Source organism: Molothrus ater, chromosome 13, assembly GCF_012460135.2.
Source record: "Molothrus ater isolate BHLD 08-10-18 breed brown headed cowbird chromosome 13, BPBGC_Mater_1.1, whole genome shotgun sequence".
Taxonomy (NCBI): Eukaryota; Metazoa; Chordata; class Aves; order Passeriformes; family Icteridae; genus Molothrus; species Molothrus ater.
In genome coordinates, this window is record NC_050490.2 from 20,436,640 (window position 1) to 20,462,868 (window position 26,229).

At 43.1% G+C, this 26,229-nt stretch overlaps 1 protein-coding gene and 1 long non-coding RNA gene across 2 annotated transcripts in view; both read right to left on the minus strand.

Annotated features, from left to right (window-relative positions):
- Positions 1–26,229, minus strand: part of MAP1A (microtubule associated protein 1A) — a 50,658-nt gene that overhangs the window by 17,736 nt on the left and 6,693 nt on the right.
- Positions 14,770–24,370, minus strand: LOC118690796 (uncharacterized). The gene is made up of 4 exons (XR_004980901.2): positions 24,314–24,370; positions 20,662–20,784; positions 19,944–20,036; positions 14,770–19,624 (listed from the first exon to the last, which is right to left on the minus strand). It is a non-coding gene; the product is annotated as an uncharacterized LOC118690796 (long non-coding RNA).

The following is a 26,229-nucleotide window of genomic DNA, read 5'->3' on the forward strand; positions in this document are numbered from 1 at the left end:
TGTTTTTACTATGAGAATGGTAAAATACTGAAATAGGTTGTACAAAGAGGTTGTGGAACATCCATCTCCAGAGATACTAAAAACACAACTGGATACAGGCCTGGGAAATCTGCTTTTGCTTACCCTTCTTGAACAAATGTGATTGGACTAAACAATCCCAAGAAGTCCCTTCCAGCCTACCGTTAACCAATTCTGTGACACTGTGAAGCACTGCAGCCCTCCATAACTTTGCTCCTGGCATTCTGCGGGGTAGATTCCCTGTTCAGTTGCAGCAGTTGATTCTCAGGACGATACAGGAGCAGAGCTGTACAGATAGGCCATTTCCAGAAACATGGACTCCCTGCATACCAACGGACCCATGCACACCAATACCCCAAACTCTTTTTTAACTAAATTCAGAGGCAAAGCAGAGCAGCACATGAATTCCAGGCTGAACTGCAAACTGTGAGTAAGGCAGCAACACAGTGCCCTAAGGCGGCCCATGCCCCAGCCCTTGTTCACCCCAAGTTGGGGCAGTGGCAGCCCATGCCCGGCTAAGGGCTCTGTGAATCCAAGTGCTTATCAGGCTGAGAAGCTCTTTGCTGGCCACTTTCTCTATACAGCCTGTGGCAGCAGCTGCACAGACAGAGGATTTAAACACACAGCACATCATTCCTCTCACTAACAAAAACCATATGCACCAGGAACGTGTAGCGGTATGAGTGACATTGCAGACATGGTGGCTTGAAGTATGCTGTTCAGGTCACTTCCTGGCATTTGTCCTTATTAGAGCTCCATCACAGTGAAATGTGTGCATTGCAAATGAGAAAATCCCTCCATTCCACTGACCAGTTCAAGAATATCCTTCTCAGGCTCCTGAAGACTGCTGTCTTCAATTTACCTGGAACAAATATCTGGACACAGCTCATCTCCAGGTGCATTCTGAACGCAGATCCCTGACCCTGTGCAGCCCTCTCCAGCTATACTGAGAAGCTGCTACAGTAAATAAATATCCTCTCTTCAGTAGCATTGCACTTCTCATTTTGTATGAACCCTCACTCTGTGTGTTCAGGCACATTCTGATTTCTGCAATGATCCTTGTGCACATGCACTTCCAGGAAATATTTCCATCCATCATGCCCCCACCAAGGCAGAAAGCCCCTGGTCTTTACCACCTGTTTCTTTGGAGGAGAGTTTCTTTAGTCCCTAGGAGCTGCTGTCATCTATCCCTATGGCCAGTAGGATGAGAAAGAACAGAAGTATACAAGAAGGAGCACAGAAGATTCACAGGGTGTCATTATTGTATTTTCTGTATTATTCCCCACCCTATTTTTTTATGCATCATAATATAACCTAAGATTAGCTTTGCACCAAATAAAGATCTTCAATTAGGGTACACAGTGAAATCCAAATTTCTCCCTGCCATGAAACTATTAAGCCCTTTTAGGGAGTCTAGAAGGTTTAATTTCTCTAGTATGCTTGACTTTGTTTTTTTTGACAATGAATTTAATGAACACCATGACTGTGCAATTTAGTTGCTGAAGTTCCTCACAGACTTTTCTACATCTCAGTAACTGTGTCATCTATAAATTTAGCCACCTCCGTGTCTCTTCATCACTGCTGTAGTGGAAATCATGAAGCCCTTGTACTTTACCTCTGAATGCCGCACAAAGATGAACATGTATTTGTTTGCTAACTTGATGTCTGTCTTTTAAGTAGTTTTGACTCATGGCATTACTTACCTTTTACCCACACAAAGTGCTTGCTGCATAAGATATGGAAACATTAAAACATATGGAAAGATTTAATACACAAACGCACCTCATTCACAGCCACAGTAGGGTTTCAGAAAAGAGGGCATTTGCCTTCCCCACACAGATTACATTACTTACCATTGTGCAGAAATATCAGCACCCTCACCCCAGAGGCCTGCAGAAGACACATACAGCTCCTTCCTACAGGGCAGCCACCCATGGGTGCCTCCTGCTGACCATGGAGGCACTACACAAAACATCCCAGAGGTGGTGAACAGCAGCTAATCTGGGCTAATCTGGATGGATTTCCATTACTAATGCTGAGAAGGGAAGAAAAGTCAGAATTCTTTTTTTTTTTTAGAGACTATGTATAGCTCACATACTAGAAGAGCTGAGGGTACTCTTATTGCTGTTCACAGCAATAAGAAGGGCAGCAGAGGAGAAGCTGCTGATCTCCCTTCTCTGGTGACCAGCACTAGTACATGAGGAAATAGAATGAAGTTGCATCAAGAGAGTTCAGATTGGACATTAGAAAATGTTCTTCACCAAGAGGGTGGGCAGCCGTGGGAACAGGTTCCTTGGGGAACAGCACCAAGCCCATCAGAGTTCAAGGGGTATTTGAATGATGCTCTTAGTCATATGGTTTAATTTTAGCTAGACCTGTGAGGAGCAGGGAGTTGGACTTGATGATCCCTATGGGTCCCTTCAAAATAACATATTCTGACTATGTGGTCTCTTGAGTGTAGAATTTCTTTGGTTATGGCAGAGGATAGCAAATGAAGAGCAAAGCCACACTGACTCTGGAGTGGATATGAACTAACCATTCAGGGCTGCACCTGCAAAGAGGCAGAGGGAGAGAACAGAGGAGCAGATGCTACGGGTTTAGTGCTCAGCAGTCAGGCAGAGAGGGCTCTTCTGTGGAGGTCAGGCTAGGCTGGAATAAAGGACAGTGCACTGGGGTAAGTGTGACAAACAGGATGCTTGAGAGAGAGAGATGATCCTACAAACAGACAGATGGCTGTAGAGGCAGAAAAGGAGGTCATGCTGACAGCACAGATCCTTGTGTTCTGCTGCTTTAAATGGAAACACCTAAAGCCCTTGTAGCTGCAGAATAAATTCTGGGCTAGTCTGAAGAGCTGTCAAGGATAGCTATGCAAGATGCTGCTTGTTATTTTCTTTAATCTTTCAGACCATCGAATCTCAGCGGTCTTATTCTGTTAATCATGACTGGAAGAACCACACTTACAGCTCACCATGCTGAAATCAGAGATCAAGTGTCAGGGCAGCAGGACCCAGTTTCTCACCTTTGTGAAATGATGCCTTAGGTGAGAGCACTGGGTCATCTTTCACGTGACTGTGCTGAAATCAGTCATGATGCTCTGACTGGTACAACAAATCAGAATGAACATAGGGGCCAAAAGATGATTTAAGGACTGGCACATATTGATGAGAGGAGAAGTCAGGTAGGACTGTTTAGCCAATAAAAGAAAACTCAGGGCAGGGATCTCACTTACCAGTCTGTATACCTGTCTGATAGCAGGTGCAAATCTGGGCTGCAGAGCTCCCACAACTTTGCCATCCAGAGGATGGAGACTGCTTGTCTGACCACATAGGAATCAGCCCCTTCCCACCCAAGATGCATTCTTTATCCCTCATTACCTCTCTTGGGCCTTCCCACACCCTTCCCCCCTTCTTTGTCCCTAAAATTATTTAGGTTTATCAGGCCAGGTTCTACCAGTTAAGTGAACACCAATAATACATTGATAAAAAATACAGAAGTTTTAGAGTCTGAAAATGTTATGAAGGCTCACAAACTACAGTGATTAAAAACCAACTCTACCTCACTTCTGGCTATCTTAGCTGACATGAACATCCCTCTTCAAGGGGACACTGTTGAAAAGACTCTAACAAGAAGATCCTAGATATTGCTATGGCTCAGTACCTTTTTGCTACACTTCAGCAAAGAGCTGAACCTGGGATCATGTGGTCTTCCTGATGTTTACTGAACAAAGTCCACCTCTGAAGACAGTGAAACCATGCACAGGGTTCTTAGAGTGTATGTATTTGCAGAGCTATTGCAAGCTGAAAGACTGCCATTTCCTTCACTCTGAAATTACATAATAACACTGAGATAGTAACAGTCTCTCTCATTCTGAGGCTGTGAGGTCTCCAACTGCAGTTTCTTCAGTGCCAATGGAAGAAAAAGGATCCAGCCCCAAATGGTGTCCATTCAGAGAATGAAACAACACAGTCATTCACCAGCACTCCAGGACTGTACCAAGTACGGCAAGCCACAGCTCCTTGGGAGGGAGATTGTAAAGGCCAGAGGAAAAGCAGAAAACATTCTGCACTGAACTCTGGGCAGGGTCCTGCCTCTCCTCCTGTCTGTGCAGATACACAGCCCTGCGTCCAACCCCACTATGGACCCACTCCTCTGCCAGAGCAGGGCTGCCCCCCATTGTCCAGCAGTGAGGGAAAGGAGAGAATGTGTCCTTGCTGGAAGCAATATCACACTCCCAGCACCTGAAGAGCACACAGCTCCTTCTTCCAGCAGACAACCTGAACAGTGTGCAGCTGGCAGATGGGACCAGCTCTGGCTGACGGACACCTAGAAGCTCTGCCAGCTAGTGAGGTATGCTCAGGAGTTAAAAAATAAACACCAAGTCTGCTTTGGCAGCCAGTACATAGCCAACAACTGTGGATTCACCATTCAGGTCCTCATGAGATGGTTCCAGCTCAGGAACTCAAACACAGTTTCTCACACCCCAGGAATATACCTGGATGTGTTTATCACAATGACAGGACAAGTCCCACTCTGTTCCTCCTTGCCATTTAATGGCAGTGTTTTGCCAGATGAGAGGAGACTCTCAGGCAAGGTAAGGAGACAGACACCAGGTGAGGGATGCAGGTAGAACTTGGCAGAAACCCCCCAGCAAAGGCTAAGAGACATTCTGAGTCCTAGGTGGGTGGCTGCTGTGCACACTGGTGCCTGGCCACTGCCTTCCAGAGCCTGAGGCAATGCAGCGGTCCCAGAAATCCTGGGCACATCCAGCTTTTGTTGCTTTTCCAGAGATGAGCAGAACAAAGGGCTTGGGCAGATCACTAGGGATCACAGCAAAAGGGCTGTCTCACTGCCTCCTTCCCTCCTGACACAACATGTGATAGCTGCAGTAGCTACTTATTTTTGTAAGATTATTGGGAAAGTGCTGTAATTTTAGCTTGCTAGTGTGATTCAGCATCTGAGAAAGATGAGAAACTGGCTTCAGATAGTGCTTTGTGGTCCAGCAGCAAGTGCTCTGCCTCTCATAGTCTGAAAAAAGTCTACTGTAAAGATTTATTTCATACACTTTCTATTTTTAGGTCTTCAAACACGCTGCAGAAACAGAGAAATATTTATTTGTCAATGGCTAAATAAAAAAATCTATCCCCTTAAAGGGGATCTTTAGTGATTTTCTCAGAGAAATTCATTGTGTACCAGCAAAGGGAAACATATTTTTAACAGAAATATGAAAATCATCTTAAAATTGGGAGGCAAGAAACTGCAGTAAAGTGCTGAGCCCCTGTCAAAGAGGGCCAGGGCAGAGCCACGTGCTGCCTGTGGAGCAGTGGAAACCATCACTGAACAGGCCACAGATTCAACCAGGGCATTAAATGAGGGATTTTAAACTGCACCTAGAAAAGAAGGGGAAGTCAATGGTTTTTAAGCAGGAAGATATTACTATGAGTTTTTATTTTTTATGAAAATTTCAAAATAGTGTTTGATGATTTTTCACATTGAGATACCAAGTCACACAGTAAAAAAAAACCACAGCACTACTGAAATAAAGTCCTGTGGATTTGCAATAGGAGACATGCCTTATCAGGAGGAACTGAATAGACAAAGCACAGGAAAGCACAAAGCAGTGTGCAGAGAGAAGGAAGATAATTCAAACATCTTCATGAAGCAAAGCATTCTATTCGGACTGAAAGCACACCCACACCAACTTATGCCTGTTAACAAGGGCAAATCTCCAGATACTGGCTTTGGCTTTAGCTAATATGCCAGCTGCAGACTGAGGGGAATTTGGGGTACACGTGGTATATTGACCACTACTGCTCATATTCCAGTTATATTGAAGCTGAGTAGAAGGTAGAGGAGCACCCTCTCTACACTATGACCACACATCCACTAAGGGTCTCCTGCTGTGTTGTTCTGTGCTGTTACACCCTGCCCTGACAGGGAGCTTGGCAGTGCAGCACAGAGGGCTGAGCAGAGAAGCACACAGCATGTGCAGGAGCATCAGGGGAGCCAGAGCAGAGCCGGTGACGCATTCTGTGCTCCTCTGAGGGCTTTATCTCAAGCTTCCAACCAGAACACCCGCCCAGTTGTCTTCAGGAGGACAAACAGGACGACCAGTCACAGATACACTTCCACAAAACACTGCCGCATTCCAGCTCTCTCAGTGTAAGGGGAGCTGTGAGGTACTAACACCACAAAAGAAGAGGGGATCTGATTTGGGACAGAAAAGGCACAAACTTCAGAACAGCTCAGAGACAGAGCAAAAGCCTTAAAAGCTGCAGAACTCTGCAATCAGAGAACTTAGTTTAAGAAGCTAAAGAAAGGAGACAGCGTCAGCAAGACAGCTCCACAAATGAAACAAAGATTCTCAACAGGAACAGAGTGAAAAAGTGAAATTAATTGAGAACCATACTAGGATGGACAGAGAAAGGAAAAACACAGCCAGTAGAAAGAAGAATATCTCTGGGAGGACCGGGCAGCAGTGAAGGAGAACAAAATCTGGTTTCTAGAAACATTGGTGAATCTGTCAGGATGAAGAGGGCTGAGAATCTGAAAGTGTTCTCAGGTTTCCTTTTATGTATAATGCTGGAGATATTTCATAACTCACCTTACCGTACCGTTACTGCAAGCCAGGAGAATTGTTCATGCTTTAAGGTAAGAGCAGGCTCTGTGAAATGACTGACTGCCTCCTGGGCATTTACTACAAAGGTGAACCAGCAGCAGGGCAAGAGAAGGAAATGAAATATTTCTTAAGGTGTGGGAGGTTGTGGGCACTTGCCACATCCCAGGAGATATTTCTGCTAACCACTTGCCTGTGCTTCCCATCTTCCCTCCTCCCTGTGGTATTTTCATGCCAGAGCTCCTCTCCCAGGCAACCTCTATTTCTATACCATGTCAACCATAGCAACCATCTCTTTGCTCCCTAATTGCACATACTGTCTCGCTCTTATGCTAAGGAGCAATTTGATAGCTTAGCCATTTTAGAACCACTAATTGAAGATGCAGGTACTCACTTTGGAAATAATTTCTCATATTTTTACTGCCTTGCAACTGAAGTTATACCACCACTGAGATTAATTGATAAGGTGAGCACTTCTACCTAGTTTGCCAGCTGCTAGATTGGCCACAAAAATATTCTGTTCCCTGCAGCAGCTTTGCTGACTCATGTAGGCCTTGTATCCTTCTGCTGAGGAACAGTGTGTGGCATTCACATAAATCAGGAATGAAGCCCTGCACAGAGACATGGCCTCCAGCTGTGAGGAGCTGAAGCTGTGACTTCTTAAATGTCTCCAGCTAAATCCACAAAAGAAAACCTGAACACAACTTAAGACACCCTCTAATCTGGTGTCCTCACTCCACCAAGCCCTGACAGACTTATTACAGCTGATCCCTTTGGAAACCAAATTAATGTTTCCCATTCCTGTGTCAGTTGGACTTCAGCTAGGAGTTGCTGCCAGTCCCTGAAACAGAAGTTCCATAAAACCACTCCCATTGGCACTGAGGCAGATACCCTGTTCCATGTTCCAGAGATGAAGACTACTGTAAGTCATGGAGTTAGACAGCTTATTATCTCTTAATTTTTACAAGAATATGCCTCCCAGAACACATGCTCTTACAACAGCAACATAGCACAGACTGAAGAAAACTGCATGTTTCTCTTAGTTGAGAAGTATCTGGGTAATACTGACTCTGACTGACTTGGAGGCACAGCAGTTCATGATGATCTGTTCTAGTTCTCTTTTTTTTTTTTTTCCTTCAACTGATCAATATGACAAATAAACTGCCTGAGGTAGGGAGAACTTAATTGTATAAAAGAGGGGATGACTGCACACACAGGAAAATAACTCTGAGATTTCCTCCTGTTTGCTTATTGAGACACCAAATTTTTGTAAGAGAGTCCTGCCTCTGACTTACAGCAACTGTTTGAACTCTTTAAACCTCATTCCTATTGCATACTATTAACAGTCTCATTCCAAGTAGCTTTTCTTCTCTCCCTTGCTTGTTTTTAGGATGACCTGCTGAATGTCAGCCCTCATGAAGATACAGATATTAAACCAGCTGTGAACTCTGAGTGGCTGAGGTGGTTGGTGAAGCACAGGATTGCATTCTGCTAGCCCTTGAGAAAAAGCAGCTCTCCTCTGCCAACAGCTTTCTTTGTTGTATCTTGACTTTGCACTCCTGGATCTAGTTGACCCTTGATAGATCCTCTGCGTGGTCTGTGTTCCTGGGATTTGATTTGTGGTGGAGTACAACAATAATGAATATGATACAAAAAGTTATTTCAAAGTTGAGAACTTCAAGGCCTCCTCTCCATTCTGCCAGCAAACACAGGGCCTGTCCATTTAGAAGTGAAGGGAGAGGGCTTTGCAAGCAGCCAAGGAGGTTTCTAGCAGAGTAGTCCAGGCCATCTTCCCCTTGTTATGTCCTCTCAGCCACTGCCTCTCACCAGTCTGCTTGAAACAAGCTCACTTAAGTCTTATTCCATCTCAGGAGCCCCTGCTTCCCAATGCCACCCCATCTAGACAGGTCCCTTTCAGCTTGCAGATTACACAGTGGAATCAGGAACTGAACTTACTAACCAGGGAGAATAAAAAGGACCAGGAGAGGCTTCCATCACCACAAATGCTTCTCTCAGGGCCTCTTACTTGTTCAGTTCCCTCACATCCATGCGGGCATGGAAGCCTTTCCTGCTCCCATGCCTCCCTCTTCCTTAGCAGTGCTCTTTGCCTTTGAGCGTGGACCAACAGCAAGAAAGAAAAGCCGTAACAAATGAAACTCACACATACATCTAGCAACCAAGAACTGGGCCAAAGCACATATTATACCTTTCAGCCTGCAAGCTGATTCTTCAGAAAGATGCTACGTGCGTCAAAGGTGCAGAGAGCCACCCTATCCAATGCTTTACCCTTGTGCAAAGGAGTAATTTTTGATGGTAGGCCATTGACTTCTTACATGGCTTGGGTAGGGTCTGCATTTCTGTCTAAGTACTGCAACTTAACTTACCCCTCTTAATCCATTTTTAGCAAGCTTTTCAGAACATAAATCTAATCACCCAGAAGAAAAATCACTGGCTTCTTGCCCATTTCTCTTCTAAGAACATCTGGAGTGCCTGATGACAGACCGACATTCCTCAGACAATTTTCAACAGGGAGCTACTAATGGCCTTTTCCTTCTAGTTTTTCTCTTCAATTACTTAAAATTTTGACACTGAAGCTTAATAGAGAATGGACAGATGACATCAGTGAAACAAAAGAGAAGCAAAGTACAAAAGCAATTAACTGAATTTCTCAACTTGAAAGTCAATAGAGGAAGCCAATTATGCTGCCATGCTTTTTAAACACACTTTGTAGCGATAGCCCGTTGTGAAAAACAGCACTGAACTTTTACAGCTCCGAGGTAGGTTCTAGCACATTGCCAAAGACTTCAGTGCCTCGCAAGATGGTACATGAGTGACAGTAACACGTGCAAAGAGAGACAAATGTTATTCAGTAGCTTTGTAGCTACTGAAATGTTATTCAGTAGCTATGTATTGATAACGGACATGCATATTGAATCCTGCCCCTCTGTGATTTGCAGGTCTCCTTCAGCTGGTGATCCTCAGCCTTCAACTTCTTGGAGGAAATATTCAAGCCTTTACTTTCGAAAGCAAAGAAAGAAAGGGCTCACTAATATCTTTCCAAATACTGCTATTGAGATAATGCTGCTTTTCAGAAAAGCAGAAATTAATCAAAATTGTATTCCTCATTAAAAAATAAAACCAAAAAACCAAGTCAACCCTGTAATATTCTATGCATTTGAGAAATCGGTCAAGCAAGACTTCAAGGGCTGTCTCAGGAGAACTAAGAACCTGCTGGCCAAGGAGATTAGTGCTCATGTTCATCTGTGAATAAAGCATGTTCATCTGTGAATAAAGAAGGACAGAAACTTCCTGAAGAGCTGGATACATAACTAACTGTGCCATCAATACTAACTTTTGAGATCCTGGAGAGGAAGCTATGAGAGGAAGAAAACTGATCTGAAGTCACCACATGTAGAAATTTATCTCCATTTCTTTAGTGTGAAGGAAAGGTAAAAACAAGCCACAGAGCTTAGGCACAGCAAAGCATGAACTAATGAAGACTGCTTTTTGTGTGTCCACCCTGCTCTGTTCCACCACCATAATCCCAGCTTCCTCCACATTCCCTGCTGTCCACTGCCATACTTTCAGCTCCACTTGTGAGCCAAAACTACCAACTGTGCAAGTGGCAGCATGCTCAGAGACAGCCACGTGCTGACAGCTGGCATGCGAGCGGGGAGTGCAGGACAAACAGATGCGCACTGCTCCCATGAAGGCACTGACTCTGATCACTTGCTTGTTCCACCAACTTGCAAAAAACTGGTAGAAGCTTGTTAATTCCAATGTTTAATTGAAACATTTTCAATATTTTAGAAGGAAAGTGTTTACAGCAAATACAGAAGGTGCATTTGTAAGAGGAATTCATACTGTGCACCCAAGCACTTCTAAGGGAATGGAGAAAAAAATAATACAAACTAAGAAGTTAGAACCAAACTAGCTCAATACTTTCTCTAATCTTTCATGTCAACAGCTACTGTGCTGGTGTTGGAGTCCAGAAAGTTCATGATTTTTGAGGGGGAAAGAAAAAGAAATCTTTTTTCCATCTCAGTAAATTATCCCCAGAATAAATTTTAGGCATTCATTTACACATAGCTTGCTCTCCTTCCTTCCATACATAGTTTCTGGGCTGATGGAAGGTCTCTATCAGCTGCCCTTCCTCCCCAGGTACTTTTGCCTAACTAACAGGCTGGAAGATACTCACCGTGTTTTAAACTAGCTGCTACTGTCGGGTCTCTGTGTACTAACCAGACTACCTGAACTGCTCCCATAGCATCACCTCTCAAGGTCTGGAGGCCTCTCTCTTCTGCCCATCAAGGAGCAGTGGAAAGTCTGTGATAATGCCTGTCGCAAGCACCCTGGGCTCTGCTAGAACCAGCATCCACCAAGATCTCTGTACTCAGATGCCTATCACAAGAATGTATTACTGCATCTTTATCTGCTTCTGAGTTTCTTGTTCCTTTGCAAGATGCATCCCGGAGGTTACCTAGGAAGGTCTGTGTCTGACCATGTACAAAGAGCACAAGCCACATCCCACAGAAACTCATGCTGGAGAATTACTCTTCTGTGCTTCCCCTGGTGTCCAGCCATGCCCGTTGGAGACATATTGCACCTCTTGTTCACACACATGCAGCTTCCTTGCTTTCACCAAAAAGCTGGCAATTGCTCACCATGCTCCTGTGATCCAGTCTACCATCCACTTACCATCACACCTGCTGAAGATATGACTCAGGTATGCCAGCATGATAGACAATGAGGAAGAGTGGCAAAAGGACATGACAGGAGGTAGATTGTTTTGTCAGGAAAGAAGCTACACATTTCTCTATCTGCAGAATGGGAGTAGGACAGAAGGTCTCACAGCCTGGCCTTGCCAGATCACAGGAAAGGAAAGGAGGGGAGAAAAAAAATGTGTCCCAACTCAGTAACTACTTGCTGGAGAAATTGTAAGGACAGAAACAGAGGCTGGATGCAGCCAACCAGTATGGAGCCATCAAGGAGACAGAGAGGGTACTGACCTGACACAGCAAAAGGGCCCCTACCCCATTAGAAGAAAGAGGAATCCCTGTCATTCTGGAACAATGCCCAGCCTGCAGGGCTTTTCACAGCGGAACCAGAGCAACTTGGAATAGAAACAGCCTCGTCTCTGAGATCAGAGAATTTAAACTGGAGCTTGTTTTTTCTGCAGTCACAAGCCAGCAGGCACCAGCTGCAGAATTTGCCGCAGTGTGTGTGTGCGTGTGTCTCTGCGTGCGTGAGTGTGCAGCAGCCATGCTCCTCCCCTCCAAGCTCACTGTATGATCAATGACACAGTGATTACAGCTCCCTCCTTTTTCCCCTCCCTAATCACTGGCAGTCCCAGTCTGATCACTCGCAGCCCCCTCTCTTCTATATTAAGAAAGCTTTTGTTGGTATCTCTACTGACTTCTATTCATTGCTCCCTCCCTGATTTACAAGGTTTTGCTTGTTCTCTTTTGCCCTCTTAGCCAAAACAACAGTGTCTGACAGATAATCATGGTCACATACCCAAGCCTGTGCAAAGTGCCAAACCATGCTCTTGCTCCTCTAGTTCTGAACCCTGGAGATAAAAGGCCATATTTTGAAATACTTCAACACATTTCAGCTCTAGCATACAGATAATTTAACACTTTTAACAAGAAGATTGCTGGTGGCGACACTAACGAATGCCAGAGATACCCTATTAAAATAGAACCTCATGTGTCTGTGACTGCAGCAGTGTCATCATCACACAGTACCACTGGTAATGCAGGAGAGCTAATGATAAAGAGACAGCTGGCTCCTTATCCCTCTGTGTTACAAGGGCAGTCCAGCAAGGTGAGGGATGACAAAGGACTACTGCTACTACTACTGGAAAAAGAAAGCATTTTGTTATTCTCATTTCTTAAGCACAAAGTCCCTGCTTATAGCCTACTAGGATGAAAATCAGCTCCAAGACTGGCCACATCTTCTCCCTCTGCTGCCACAGAAAGGCTGCATCACTCACATTTTAGGGGAACCTTCCCTTTTTCCTCTCCCACCTACTGGATGCATTTGGATGCTTTTTGGTTTCCTGTACTGGAAGAATGTAGTGTTGTGAAGCTTGAAGTCAGACTTCAGCTACTTCAAGGCTACTCATATGCGGGTGTGCAGCACCAAAGGACAGAGAAAATTGCAAAAGAAGACAGGCCTTGTATCTCTCTTCCATCAAATCAATAGCACGACAGTCCACCTTAACAACCCTCCCCCCTCCTGCCTGGTATTAGCCTCATTCCAGCATCAGCTGAACGGTGATACAGACGCTAATGCTGTCTTTTACCAAGCCTTGCCCAAAGCCAGCATCTGTGAGATGCCTTGTACCACCTCCTCCGTTCTCCAGCAGCACACCATCTTCAGGGTCAGAAGACTATACTAGGATAAAACATAATGATGCAGGACTCCTTACGTTCCTGACAGGCAGAATACTTTCTACAGATTCTTCTCTAAACCCATCTTCATACATTCTTCTCTGTGTTTGAGCTAAGGACACGAGCGCAGCAAACAGCTGAGCAGCTGGGGAATTTGGGTTTTGTTCCTATACTCGAGCACAAGCAGCTGAGAAGGGGGAAGGTCCGCAGATCATAGAAACCCCAAGCTCCATCCGCAGTCACCTTCCCCTCTTGTTACTAACCCCCTCAACCCCCCAAATTCCAAGGAAATAAACCCGCACCCGCTATGAGCGCTCCGTGCAGGTGCGTTTCTTCACCTGCGACTCTGCCCGGGCTGCGCAGCCCCAGCAGCTCGCCGGGACCGCGCACAGGAGCGCAGAGCCTGGACAGGTCCGCTTGCCGTCACCGATATCCCCCGTTACCTCCCCAGAAGGGCCCGTCCTCCCCGGCCGACCAACGTCTTCCAAAGCAACGAGCAGCATCCGAGCGCGAACAAAGCGCCGCCGCCTCCATCCCGCAACCTCCACGACACCGGGGCTCCTCACTCCCGACTGCCCCGGCACCTTTCGCTGCTCGCCCCAGGCCGGTGGGGAAGGAAGATGCACCTACCATCCTGGCCGGGAAGCGACGCCGATCGGCTGCGCTGAGCGCGGAGGATGCGCCGGCACGGCACGGCACGGCACAGCACGGCACGGCCCGGGCTGCGGCGAGCGGCTGCCGTGTCACGGAGGCGGGGAGGCGCCGCCGCGGCCCCACCCCAGCGCAGCGCTTTAACCCTCTGCGCGCCGCGGAGCGCCCGCAGCGACGGCCCCGGGCACCCCCACGGACGGCCTTGTCCGCTCCGGTGCTCCGCGGCCGGCCCAGAGAGGCTCCGGCTCTCGATCTCCGGGCAACGGCGCGCACCGAGGTCCTGTCCCGCGCTGCGAAACACCCGACAAGGGTCAAACCGCGGCCCGCGCTCCGAAATACCCGACACAGGTCAGAGCCCAACCAACGCGGGTTCCGGTGCTGGCTGAACACTTTTCACATCACTCTTAGGCCTCACGGGCCTCTCTCTCCTCACGGGCTCCCGGAAGGGTGCTCTCCATCCCACCTCGGGCTCCTTCAGCTTAATTGTCTCAAACTGGAACCTCACGTCGGACTCCAGCTGCAGAGCTGCTCCTCCAGTTAAAAACGAGTGACACGAACCACCCCTGCTAGGGGGACAGATGTGCCCGACACCACACACCAGCACCTGGCTGCTCATGCACGGACATGGGCCAGTGGTGAGCTTGGACCACACTGGACAGACAGTGAACGCAAATGAGTGTGGCAAGAATACCAGGTCTCCAGAGGTTGAATATCTATTTCCAGCATATTTTCAGATAAATGTTTACATTGTTTTCTGAGAACCTTGCAACTTGTTTCATAATCAGCATCAGCTCCAAGGCACTTGCAAATAATTGTGCCTCCTTGTTTCTGCTTTGCTGGTCTCAGGCATCCCAGTCCAGCATTGGAATGTACAGATTACTTCATGGTGTGCTAGTTGGCAATAGTGATATTTTTGATTTTTTTCCCCCACAGCAAAAACTGAAACCACTCTCACTGCCCTGCTTGCTTTACACATGATGCTGGCTTACTTCTAGATTCCAGAATTAATTGTGAAAGCTGGAGATGTCCTGTCAGCTCCACAGCAGGTCTCCCTCAGTGATTTTAGAAAGACTGTCAGACATGGTGCAATGCTCAGAAATAAAAATATCACAGAATTTTAAGTTTTAAAAGTTAAAAAAAACCCAAATCAGAACCTTCCTTTCTGTAGCTTTCAGATGACATCAATCAGTGGTAAATATCTGTAAACCTGAGGAAAAATCAATGCACTGGATCAAACATCTTAAATTTCTGTATGTTTTGGACAGGTAACATTGCATCATATTTTGAAAAGACCAAAGGTTAAAATATTCTCAAAGGACAAACTATGAAGAAAATAGCTCCACGCTATAGGTCCCCTGTGCACTACAATGGACATTCTTTGAAACAGAGGGGGTCATTATCACTACCCATTGTACCAGTCATCCCCCTATAACCAGTATAACACAAGTTGAAGAGTTTTGCATAGTCAAAGTGAAAAAGGAGTCAGAAGTAAAGAGCCAAGTAAGCAGGTGGGGATGCAGATGACTGCAAACCAAATGTGCAGTCCCCTTTTTAAGTTTAAAGATGCATCAGGTGAGCAAAGGATATTACCTTAAAGGTGCTGCTATGTAGGAGTGCTGAAGACAAAGCAGGAGGATGTATTTGCTATTACTGCTTCATATAAGCTAGGCTTCTTAATATTTGAGTTAACATCATCCACTTCAGTGTAAGAACTGTCCCAGATGGGTAGCCCAGGGACAATTTCATCCCTTAGGCAGTTCTTGGGGTCTTTTCCAATAAACCCACGACACTGAGATATGTCTGTCACTTCAGAGAGCAGTGCCAATGGTGCAGGAGGGAAGGGAGGGGATTACCCAGTCTGGCTCTAGAACTGACCCACACTGGAAACTGCATTGCCATCAGCAGATTTTTCAGAGCACTCCAGAATGGCAGCTCCCACTGCACACCCAGGAAGGGCATATACCCCAGGCCATTTCATACAATGACACACAACTCTACAAGCCTTTTCCTTTTCTACACCCCTACAACAGTGATCAAATTTAGCCCCTAGCAGGATATTTGGAGTAGCATGATCTCCTTCTGCATTGATTTTTAAAAAATATTGATATATTCTATTTCAAGCAGCAAAATTAGATTTTACTGTCTAATCAGGACATTTCCTGATATTAGTAATTGTTTCAAAATCCCTTCCTGTTAAGACTCACGCAAGTACAACTTAAAGCATGAACAAGCTGGATATCCTTAAATGCATTAAAACCTTTTTAATATATAAACAGACCAATTTGTTATCTTCCATCCATGATCTTATTTTACAAGGAAACAATTTTTTCAACAATATGTCATGCTCTTTTCTCTTTTGCCTCAAAATATTTCTTTATGTTACAAAAATTTTGTATCTTCCAGTTGCTATTGAGAATTTACATCAGAAACAGCTATCTCTATGAAATTAATGTCTGAAGGTAGGTGCATCTACTGTCTCTAGTTTCCCTCTCACTTTCCACTCTTAGTTACATGTTCACACCCCAGCAAACTGGAATGCATATTTTTATACTTTGCAAGTGGATGTTTACTAAGCAAAAGTAATTTATAAGGTATGGTGGTTTTCACAAAGCACAGTTCTTGGCATATGTGTACTGTTTGACCAGCAAAACACTTCTCAAAACTGAAGAGGTTCTTAAAGTAGCTTCTGCTTTTACCATGCACCTGTTATTTAAGTGGCCTAAGAAGCCTCCTGCACACATGTTCTCTGAGGTAGCCCCCCTGCCTTCATATGATCAGACAGCAGCTGCAGATAATCTCTTCTTTTTAGCTTTTAACAACATTTAGCAATAAACCTAAAAATAGTCATCAAAAGCAAAAGGGAACTAATATGGGAAGCACTCACCTATCTTCAAGGCTCTTCCAATTCCTAAAAAAAGGGCACTGAGCTTCTGCAGGAAGACCTAGAGCTATGATCAAGGTAATTTCCAGTTTTTCAGTCCTTTAGGAGATCAGGAGATTCATCTGACAGTTATGGAACCTCACAGACCAGGCACCAGGGCCACTACTAAGATGAGGCTCATTGAGGTTCAATTCCAACGACCACTCAAACATAAAAGGTTAAAGACACTATTATTCTCTGATGCAAGGATAGATTTATTTTACATATTGAATTAGAAAAGAGACAGGGAGGTTTTCCCTATTTATGCTAAAAAAACTCAAACCACTTTTTTCCATTTTGTCAAACTGACAACTATGGTTTGAAACAAAGATCCTGTCTTTAGGCTGTTCCCTGTCCTCATGGCTTTGAAAAGGCCACAAAGCTTCCTGTGATGTTAGGTGTAGTTCCTTTCTAACTAGGATATGGAATTAAACATGGAATTAGACTGTTAAAAATGTGAACACTTATTTCATGACTATACACCTTAGCAAGTATTCCACTGACAGAAATATCCTGGATCATAAATAATAATAAGCTATAGACAGGGTCTTTCCCTAGGCCAGCATAAATATAAAAAGTCAGTTCTTGAAATGTTTTTCTGTTATTTTCAAATGCCATGGTCATATCTCTATGTTGTTCTCTACTATGATGTTTAAAAGAGTTTTATATAAATGAAGGCTGTATGTTTTTATGATGTATGAGATATCAAGAACTACAGCTAAAGCATAAGTCTTACAATGAGTTTAAAGGTCATGCTTCTCTGAACAAAAACTCCAAGCTGTCTACCATCTCAAGCTCAAAAACATTTGATTTTCTTAAAAACTATAGGCCAAAGGCTTTAATAAGAAAATATATTCTAATCAAGAATACACTATCTTCTGAAAACCTTGGAACAAAGAATAACTGTGGCCTGACCCAGACATAGCCCAGATATTATTTTGAGTAAAATATATTTATTTCTCCACACCTTTGTGTGAAATGCAGAGTTCTACTGACCTCTCCATTAGTCTGCATCCCAGCTTTCAAGCTCTCACTGCACAAGGCTATCACAGCACATCCAAGAGCAGAGGCATTAAGCTCTCACCACAGCACACAGGACAGAAAAAACTGCCAAGAAGCACAAGGATTTGTTTGCATTTGGAAGATTTCTTTGCTTAGACTATCCAGTTACTGACTTCCACACGCTATCTGCTTTCAATCAAACAAACGAACCGATGACTTGTTCAAGTCTTGACAAATCACTCCCAAAATCCTCTTGGCTATCTTAATTTCTGCAATTTTACAGTGATTTTTACAGCAATTTTTACTCTTTTCTACAGGCTGTACTAGGATGTATTTAAAGGACTAATTTTTGTTGATACTGTATCTTTCTCTGCAACTGTTCAATGAGTCTTCCTACCTCCTTTCTTATTTACAGGTATATGTATCTTTTTAATCTGTATGTTAGCTTAAATTCTGACCAAAAAGGTGTTTCCCACTTTTGTCAGGTTTTCTTATTTTTAAATAACCACTTCTGAAATGTAGTGACAACCCTTTGATTGTCAATATAGTTCTGTTTAAAGTAATCTTTAATCCCTAAAGTATTTTATTCTTTCAGGTAGCTTTGCAGGTACAGTTGTATATTATTATTATTAGTATTGTTGTTGTTATCTATTACAATACAGTTACATATTTAGGCTTTTCTTCCTTAATTTGAGAATGATGTTTTCATCTTTCTGATGCTTCAGGGCCCAAGAAGTGTTTATTATCTGAGATATTGAGAATTAACAGCCCTAATGTGGAATTTTAAAAGTTTAAAGGTGGGGATCCTAAGTCATCCATTCCATTTAGTTTTGTATCATTTTCTTCTTCAAGTAAGGTTTTACTGTTGTGGTAATAGCATCCCTAATGCAGGCCCAGAGAGACTGTGTGCACCTGCTACCAACCTCTTTTCCAATTTCTACTTTAAACAAATTCATGAACCCTGTGAGTTTTCAGTGGCAACATTCTAGTCCTTCTTGCCCCAGAAAATAAGGTTTTAAAAATGGTGATCCTAATTTAACTCAGCAACTGCAAACCTTTAGGGAAAACAACGGAAGATGACCTGTCTAGAACTCTCCGTGGAAAGGATAAAGAGGTTTATAAATCAAGGCTGTAAAACTGGAGCAAACACAAGCAGTACTAAAAGGCCAGAAGGAATAGGAGAAGAGGGACTGAGGCAAATACCAGAGCACAGTGAGAACGGCAGGGTGTTCCTGTACAAGTGCAGCACAACTCCTTAGCAGCCAGAGGGTGGCAGAAGAGGGAGGAGGACCAGGATCAAATCCCAGTGATTTCTTAGTGACACTGGAATAAATCCCTAGTGTTTTCCTAATTACACTGAGTTCAAAGAAGACTTCTCCCAGAGCATTTCCAAGAAGCAGCATACATCTATCCTGCCTTCTGCCAGCGCTGGAGTTGGCTGTACTTCTCAGCCAACGTGAAGGCACCCCTAAACACAACAAAGCTTCCCACATTGCCCTTCAGACACAGAGAGCAAAGGAGAAGGGACAAGCCAGGTCTGTCACTGAAAGTAAGAAAGAAATGCAGCCAAGGCAATATGAGCTACATGAGCCAAATCCTAGTGCAAGATTTCTCTTTGTGCAGAGGGTATTTTCTCCTTCCAGACATGCTTAACTGCCTCAGATCCCATTCTTGCCCTGAACCAGACAGCAACCTGTTGGAAAATGTACCAGCTGCCCCAGAAATGGATTCCTGGGAACCTGCTATTTTAACTCTGTCTTCAAGGCCTGAACAGGGGTGCAAAGAGTGCTAACACCCTTATGGAGAGCAGTGTCATTCCAGAGGCACCAATAACAGCAGGTGCCCTGCCTGATATTTGGGTAGCAAATGCCGCAATGCTCTACAGACAAGGAGCTGGTAGGACAGCTCTGACAAAAAAAATCACAGCAGGATCTTAAGAGAGAGGCAACAGGCATCAGGCATCACAATGAAGATGTTGCAAATGGCAGGCAGGAGCTAAGCCTGGAAGAGCAACCAAAAGGAAGGCTGTGGAGAGAGTAGAGTAGAATTTAGAACTGGCAGTGGCACAAGTAAAATTGCCAAGACAACATACATTTGGGAAGGTTGACAACACTCTGTATATAATTCCATGTTTACATGGCTGTTACATTGACTAGACGTGACTTGCCTAAAAAGAGGTATATTTTTTATTAACCCATACCACAGGTTCATAAAACCACCAGAGGTGCTTCACTTTTTTGTATAACATTTAGAATTGGAAACCAAGATGTAGACATGCAGACATTTTTATGTAAGCAATACAAAACAGCTCTGACACATTTTGTGAGGCGGTAGAACCCATTACCTGTCAGGTTCAGGCAGTTTTAACAGGCATTGTTTGAAGGCTTCTCTCAAAATGAATCCAGGTTTGAAGACAAGCTGAAAATTCTAGAAAAAACTAACAGTGACAGGATCTAGTTGCTACTAAATGCAAAGACACCACAGAAATAACCATATGCTATTATTACAGAACAGATATTGCTCTTTCAGGCATATTTTAAATTTAAAGAGATAAAATGTTAGTCCCTCCAAACTAATGCTAGTAAATTGTGCGCATGTTTAGGATGTCATGGTTTCTAGACACTTTCTGCTTGTAATCTGCTTAGTTAAGAAAAAGGAAAAATTTGAGAAATATGCAAATATTCTTCAGACATGGATCAAGCAGGACATCCATTTCAAGCATTATTCCCTCCTGGGTTTATGCTCTCCTGTATGATAAGATCAGCACTGCAGCACATGCTTTCCTGCAAAGATCTAGCTCAGATGAAACCAGAGAGGGAAAACAAACAGGGGATAGGGATGCGGTGAGGGGAGGAAGGGAAATCAATAATTACTTTGAATTATTCATCCCCATGAAATAGGAATAAAAATGCAAGCAAATGCCATCTTTATAACAGTGATCCCAGGAGAATTTTCTTTGTAGAAATCTGTCTACTGCAGATTTTTCGACAGAATCATTAGTACTCACTAAAATTTCAGAGGCAAAGAAGTAGGATTAAGTCAAACTCAAACCATTCACTTACCTGAAGGCACATAACATTGTCATTGTCAATTTCCACATTAGCTACTGTCAAAGTGAAGGCAGACAAAATCCAGAACAGGCCTTAGTTTACAAAAATATGAAGGAAACACTGCGATCAGGTCATCTGAAAGAAATATATGTCCTTGTCCTTTTGTGTTGTTCAGAGATCTTTTTCCTTTTTTATTTAACCATCAGAAATTTAGGTGTCATCCAACTTGGCCATCCTAAAAAGTTCTGTATATGAGGACCAACATCACTGGAGCAAACTCCACCGTTTCAAATCAATTCAGAATGTATTCCACCAAAGCCATTTAAAAAAGGCCTGAGAAATCAAAACTGTTGAGTTATTTCCAAGCTACTACCTTAAGCACAGCCCAGGCTCAACATTTCTTTTTTAAAAGGTAACAAAGAAAAGGTAAATTTTAAAAGGTAACAAGGGAAAAACCAATCACACCTACCAAGACACAAAGTACTAAAGGAAAAAAAAAAACAAAATATGCTTGTTTTATATTGTGTCCTGAAGAAAGGCCCAACCCTTTCCCAAAGATCTCATCATTATTTTCCTTTTCTATCAAATTCAAGGGTTAATCTTCCCTCAAGGTCCATTCAAACAGATCTTGACCCCTCGAATATTCTATATGACAGGCAGCATAGCAGGAGTGGCTCAGCTCAATGCACTCCCTCCTCTGTCCTCAAAGGATAAGGAAGATTGTTCCAGGATAAACCCAGTTATTTTTTGCCTCCACATGCATTTCAACATTTTGAATTCCATGAACTGCCAGCAACATTTAACCACAGCATCTGGTTTCAGAAGCAAGAGTAACAATTTAGTAAGGCAAGTTCTAACTTTAGAAATGCAACCAGTTAATTCACAATTGGGGTGATTTCAACTCTAGGAGTTCTGAGCTAAGAAACTTGCAAAATTGGGAAGTTAACTATCTGTGGAGATAAAATGCAGAAAACACAGGAAAGACCTTTCCAAACTTACATTAATTTTAGCTCCCCCCCACCTTCAGTCAGTAACAATGTTCGGGCAGAACAGCACAAAAGAAAGAAACTGGTGTTTGCTGGACCTATGCTGAGCTGAAGTTCAAAACAGCTCACCGGGGCTTTGGTTTCTTATTTTCACAGCATAGCCTTTTGGGTGTCACAGTGAGAACCTCAAAATACTTGGTAGGAACAAAGGAACAGTTTGAAATACAACAGGCAAACTGAGATGAAGACTGACAACTCCCTGGCCTGCCAAAGCAGCATCAGTATACTGGCATCAGATGCATGATTTGAGGCCCATCTTCCATCTACTCATGGGAAGCATCATTCCTATGAAGGAATCTATTTTTCACAGCTGCTCTGGTTCTGTTAGCTCCTCTGCTGAATATTGAGGGGAAAATTCTGTTCAGCTTCTTAAAAGAAAAGAGAACTCTGAGGATGTGTAATGTCCAGAGGTGGTCTCAGCACAAAAGCAAAACCATGTAAGACCATGTATAAAAACACTGCTTTTACCAACTTTAGCAGATGTTTTAATGCTATCTCATTTTATAACTAAGCTCTGCAGGTCAAATAGAGCCAGAAATGTTCAGTAAATGTTTCTTTTCTGTAGTTGAAAGAAATTAAAATATATTTTAGAGACAATGAACTTTTAACAGTAACAATGGTGGGAGAGTGCAGCATTCAGACCAAGCCTCTGCAAAATATAATTTCTTGTACAAGATCTAAGATTGACTAAAAAGCTCTCAGCTTCCAATATGAGCTCCACTACTCTGACATTTAAGTCCTAGGAGACTGGAAAACCCATCAGCAGTAAAGATTCAAATAGAAGACTAAATTAATGTCAATCAGCATGGCTTTACAAAAAATATGACCTTCCTTCTTAATAAAAACCAAATAAGCTTGTCAAAATCTCAAAGGTTGTATTGATATAGTGCAACCATTATTTTATAAGTCATGTCATATAAGCCTACACTGTGACTTGTGCTGCTCACTGTAGACTACCTGAAAAGGAGGAAAGCAGACTGGTGGCAAAGCTTATGGATAGTACCAAGTACGGCTGCAGATGAACTGCCAGGGAAACTTCACAATGCTGAGTTTCATTTGCCCCTTTATATACCAGTATGAACCACATCTATAGTTACACTAACTATTGCTAACCAGAGATAACTTGTACCACTGGGGTATCTTGAGGTTATGATCAGCTCAGTTCTATTCATGAGTCAGCTCACTGCTCAGCAGCAGTCAGAAAAGCAATAGATATGTCAGAAATAGGGAAAGGAAGAAAAAAAACCCTTGTGCCACTGTGTAAATGCATAGCTCTACCCCACTTTGAACACTACACACTTCTGTTCCCAGCATCCCAAAGAGGTAGATCTGAAAGGCATTAATATAAAATATAAAACGAAATATCTGGGATAGATTCCCAGACTTATCCCTTAGATTAGCCTGGCCTCTGCAATCTGGAGAAATCATGAGAAGGCAAATATGCCAGACCTATAACACAATCAGATTGGACAGGATTGTCCAATATAGGAAGGTATATCAAAATGAGACCAGGCAGGAATAAGAGTCCAAGCAAATACGATACGGTTGCAGGTCAATGAACCGTTCTATTCCTTGCTTCCTCTACTTGCAGGGAAAAACTGAAAAAGCACTTTGTGGGAATTGAAAAGTGCTGTTACTAAACAAGTGGAAAACACCTCTCCATGACCTGGAAAGAGATATGAGCTAGAATAGTACAAGAAGGAAGTATTTTATGTACTCATCTTACACTCCTGCCCATGCAACCATTTTTTGTTGCTGTGCTGCGTGTACCTTTGGCTTGAACCAGAACCAATACCCAACCTAACATACAGCAGCCTTAGAGAAGATTTATTCCTACAGAACACATGAGTAACTGATTAAAGTATGTCTAACTGGTAGATCCTTGCAAGTCCCACAGAGGTATTCTTTACCAGTTATCTGGGAGAAGAATCTAAGGATGTTTGTGACAGGAATCAGCTGGAAAGAGTAATGCTTGGGATTATTGCAGCCACACGTACCAACAAGAAACACAGGCTGTGCTTACAGCCTGGGAAGCTATTGTAGTAGACTGCAGCTCATGGGGTCTTTGAGGTCTTGCTCTGTGTGGTTACTATGAAAGTACATACAGCCCTCAAGCACACAAGGAGGAAGCACAGAAGCTGACAAGTGCTTGCTGTGTATTTCTCTGGTCTAAAGAATGTTTGCAGACAAATGGTACAGGTCAATTAATTGCTCAAGCACTAGAAATTGCATCAAAAGTCCAAATAATCATTGCTGCATCTGTGAGGAAAAAAAAAAAAAAGGAAAAAAAAAAGAAAACCCAGTAGTGTTAGCCACTGACTTTTCTGCTACCTGAACATGCAAATTTAGGATATAGCAGTACTTTCATTAAAACAGCCAAGACCTGAACAAAATCCATCACTCAATGACCTATGTTACAGAAATCTCTCTAGCAAGAGGCCACAGCTGTGGGGAATATACACTTTCACTGTAATCTAATTTTCACAAGCAATTGGTCTTTTGCCTGCTGTCTAGAACAGCTTTTGCTTGAACACACAAATTTATCATCTGTACTATCTAGAAGCTATAATTTGAATAAACAAGGCAGCTTTTTTTACTATCATGCACTTGAGACTCACCACTGACGACCAACTAAGCAGTGCAGTTGGGAAAAGCATATGGCACAAGCTGACACTCCAAGCCATTCCAAGTTCCATGAAGAAATTGAATCACTTGCACAAGTAAAAACATTGACCTATGGGATATTAATGCAAAAGGAAGAGCTGGGCAGAAGTACACGTGGGGCTGCCCTTAGCATACAGGAGGGCACACTTCTGTTCATTTTTTCTCCCCATGTCACACTCTCCTTCCTTCAGACAATTTACTAGCTTCCAGAATCTCCAAATATATCCACACTTGATTTCTTGCTGTGCCTTCCATGCTGTGGGATTACCCCTACAGCAAGGGCCATGTTGTCTGTGGTACTCAGAGGACAGCCAGCAAGTCAGTGGGGGGAAAAAACCTCAAAAGCCCAACAACAAATCAACTTGCATAAGATGCATTCAGTCTCACTTTACTATTACAAGCTCTGCCATGAGCTTTTCTCTTCTTGATTGTTCTGCATTTGAGACTCACTTGTTCCTCATCATCTTTAAGCAGACTAAAATCTTGTCTGAGGGATAACTGTGCCATGTCCATTCCCACAGAACACTGCAGTTATCTTTTAATTTCACACTATGCATCAACATCCTCCAAATACAGGTTGGAAATAACTATTGTAACCAAGTGAGAAATTGCAAACAGGAAAGTCTTGGAATATTCAGGTAGACTGCTTTACTTAGTCATATTGTGTTACCAGTCTCCATATTTTGTTTCTTGCCAGTGGTGTCAAACATTTACTGGTTACTACAAATCTGTCAAGTGAGAAACTCAAACAACTGCTCTGGCTTTACAGTAACTGCTGTGCTGCAGCTGACTTCTCCCTAATCAGACTGCAAGCATCAGCCTTTAAGGGAATGATATTCTCCAGTTAATGCACCTCTGAAAAAAATAGTTTTATCCTTCAGATATCCTACTCAGCATACCAGTGTGGAGGTACATGTTCCCCACACAAGTCAGACTGGGATCTTTCTAGTAGTATGGAATCAAAACAACATTAGCTGGGAGAGATTTCAGGAGAGCTCTAGGACGGCCATCTGCTCAGAGGAGCTAGCACCAAGCTACGAATGCTAAGAGGAAAATCAGTTGTGTACACTCTTCCCTTTGCCCACAGTAGGAACAAGAGGGTAAATAAAGTATAAAGCCAAACAACAATAAAAAAGCTCTAGTTTTATGTATGTTCATCTGGAGAACAGTGATGAACAACACCTTCACAGGGCTGTTACAGGATACATAACAATGAATTTGCAGCAAGCTGCAGCAAAAGTTTAAAAAATAAACTAAAATTATAAAGATTCTTTACCATCAAAATAGTCAGTTAAAAATAGCTGCTCAAGCAGAAACTGCAAAACTAAGAGAGCGTTTAAAACTGCAGCTATATTCCAATGGGTATTATCTGATAGTACATATGGAATGCAGACAAGACTGTTCCCAGTTCACATTTTCAGCTTCTTCTAGATTGTATTATCAGTTGTGATCTGAAATTTCTCTTGTAGCAGTCTTTCCCACTTCCTCCCCACAAACCATGCCATAACCATAGCTTACTGCTGTCACTGAGAGAAACCTGTCTGCATTCAAGATCTACCACCATCAAGGAAATCCTGGGATTATAACATAACTCCTCAATTTAAGCTTTTCAGCATTCAAGATACACTATCTCCTACACAATCTTCCTGTACAGACTGTCATTATTTTCCACAGTCCCATATAGCTGCTTAACACATTTTAAATTGTATCTATTCTTCTCACACATACTCCTTTTGTCTCTGACAGATCATCTTGCTGCATTTCAAGATCTATGCTTACTGAATAAACATGGGTCCAGACAGGAAATGTGCAAATATCTAACTGGAGGCAAAGCTTTTTTCTAGACCCCCCTAATCCCAAAGCCTTTCTC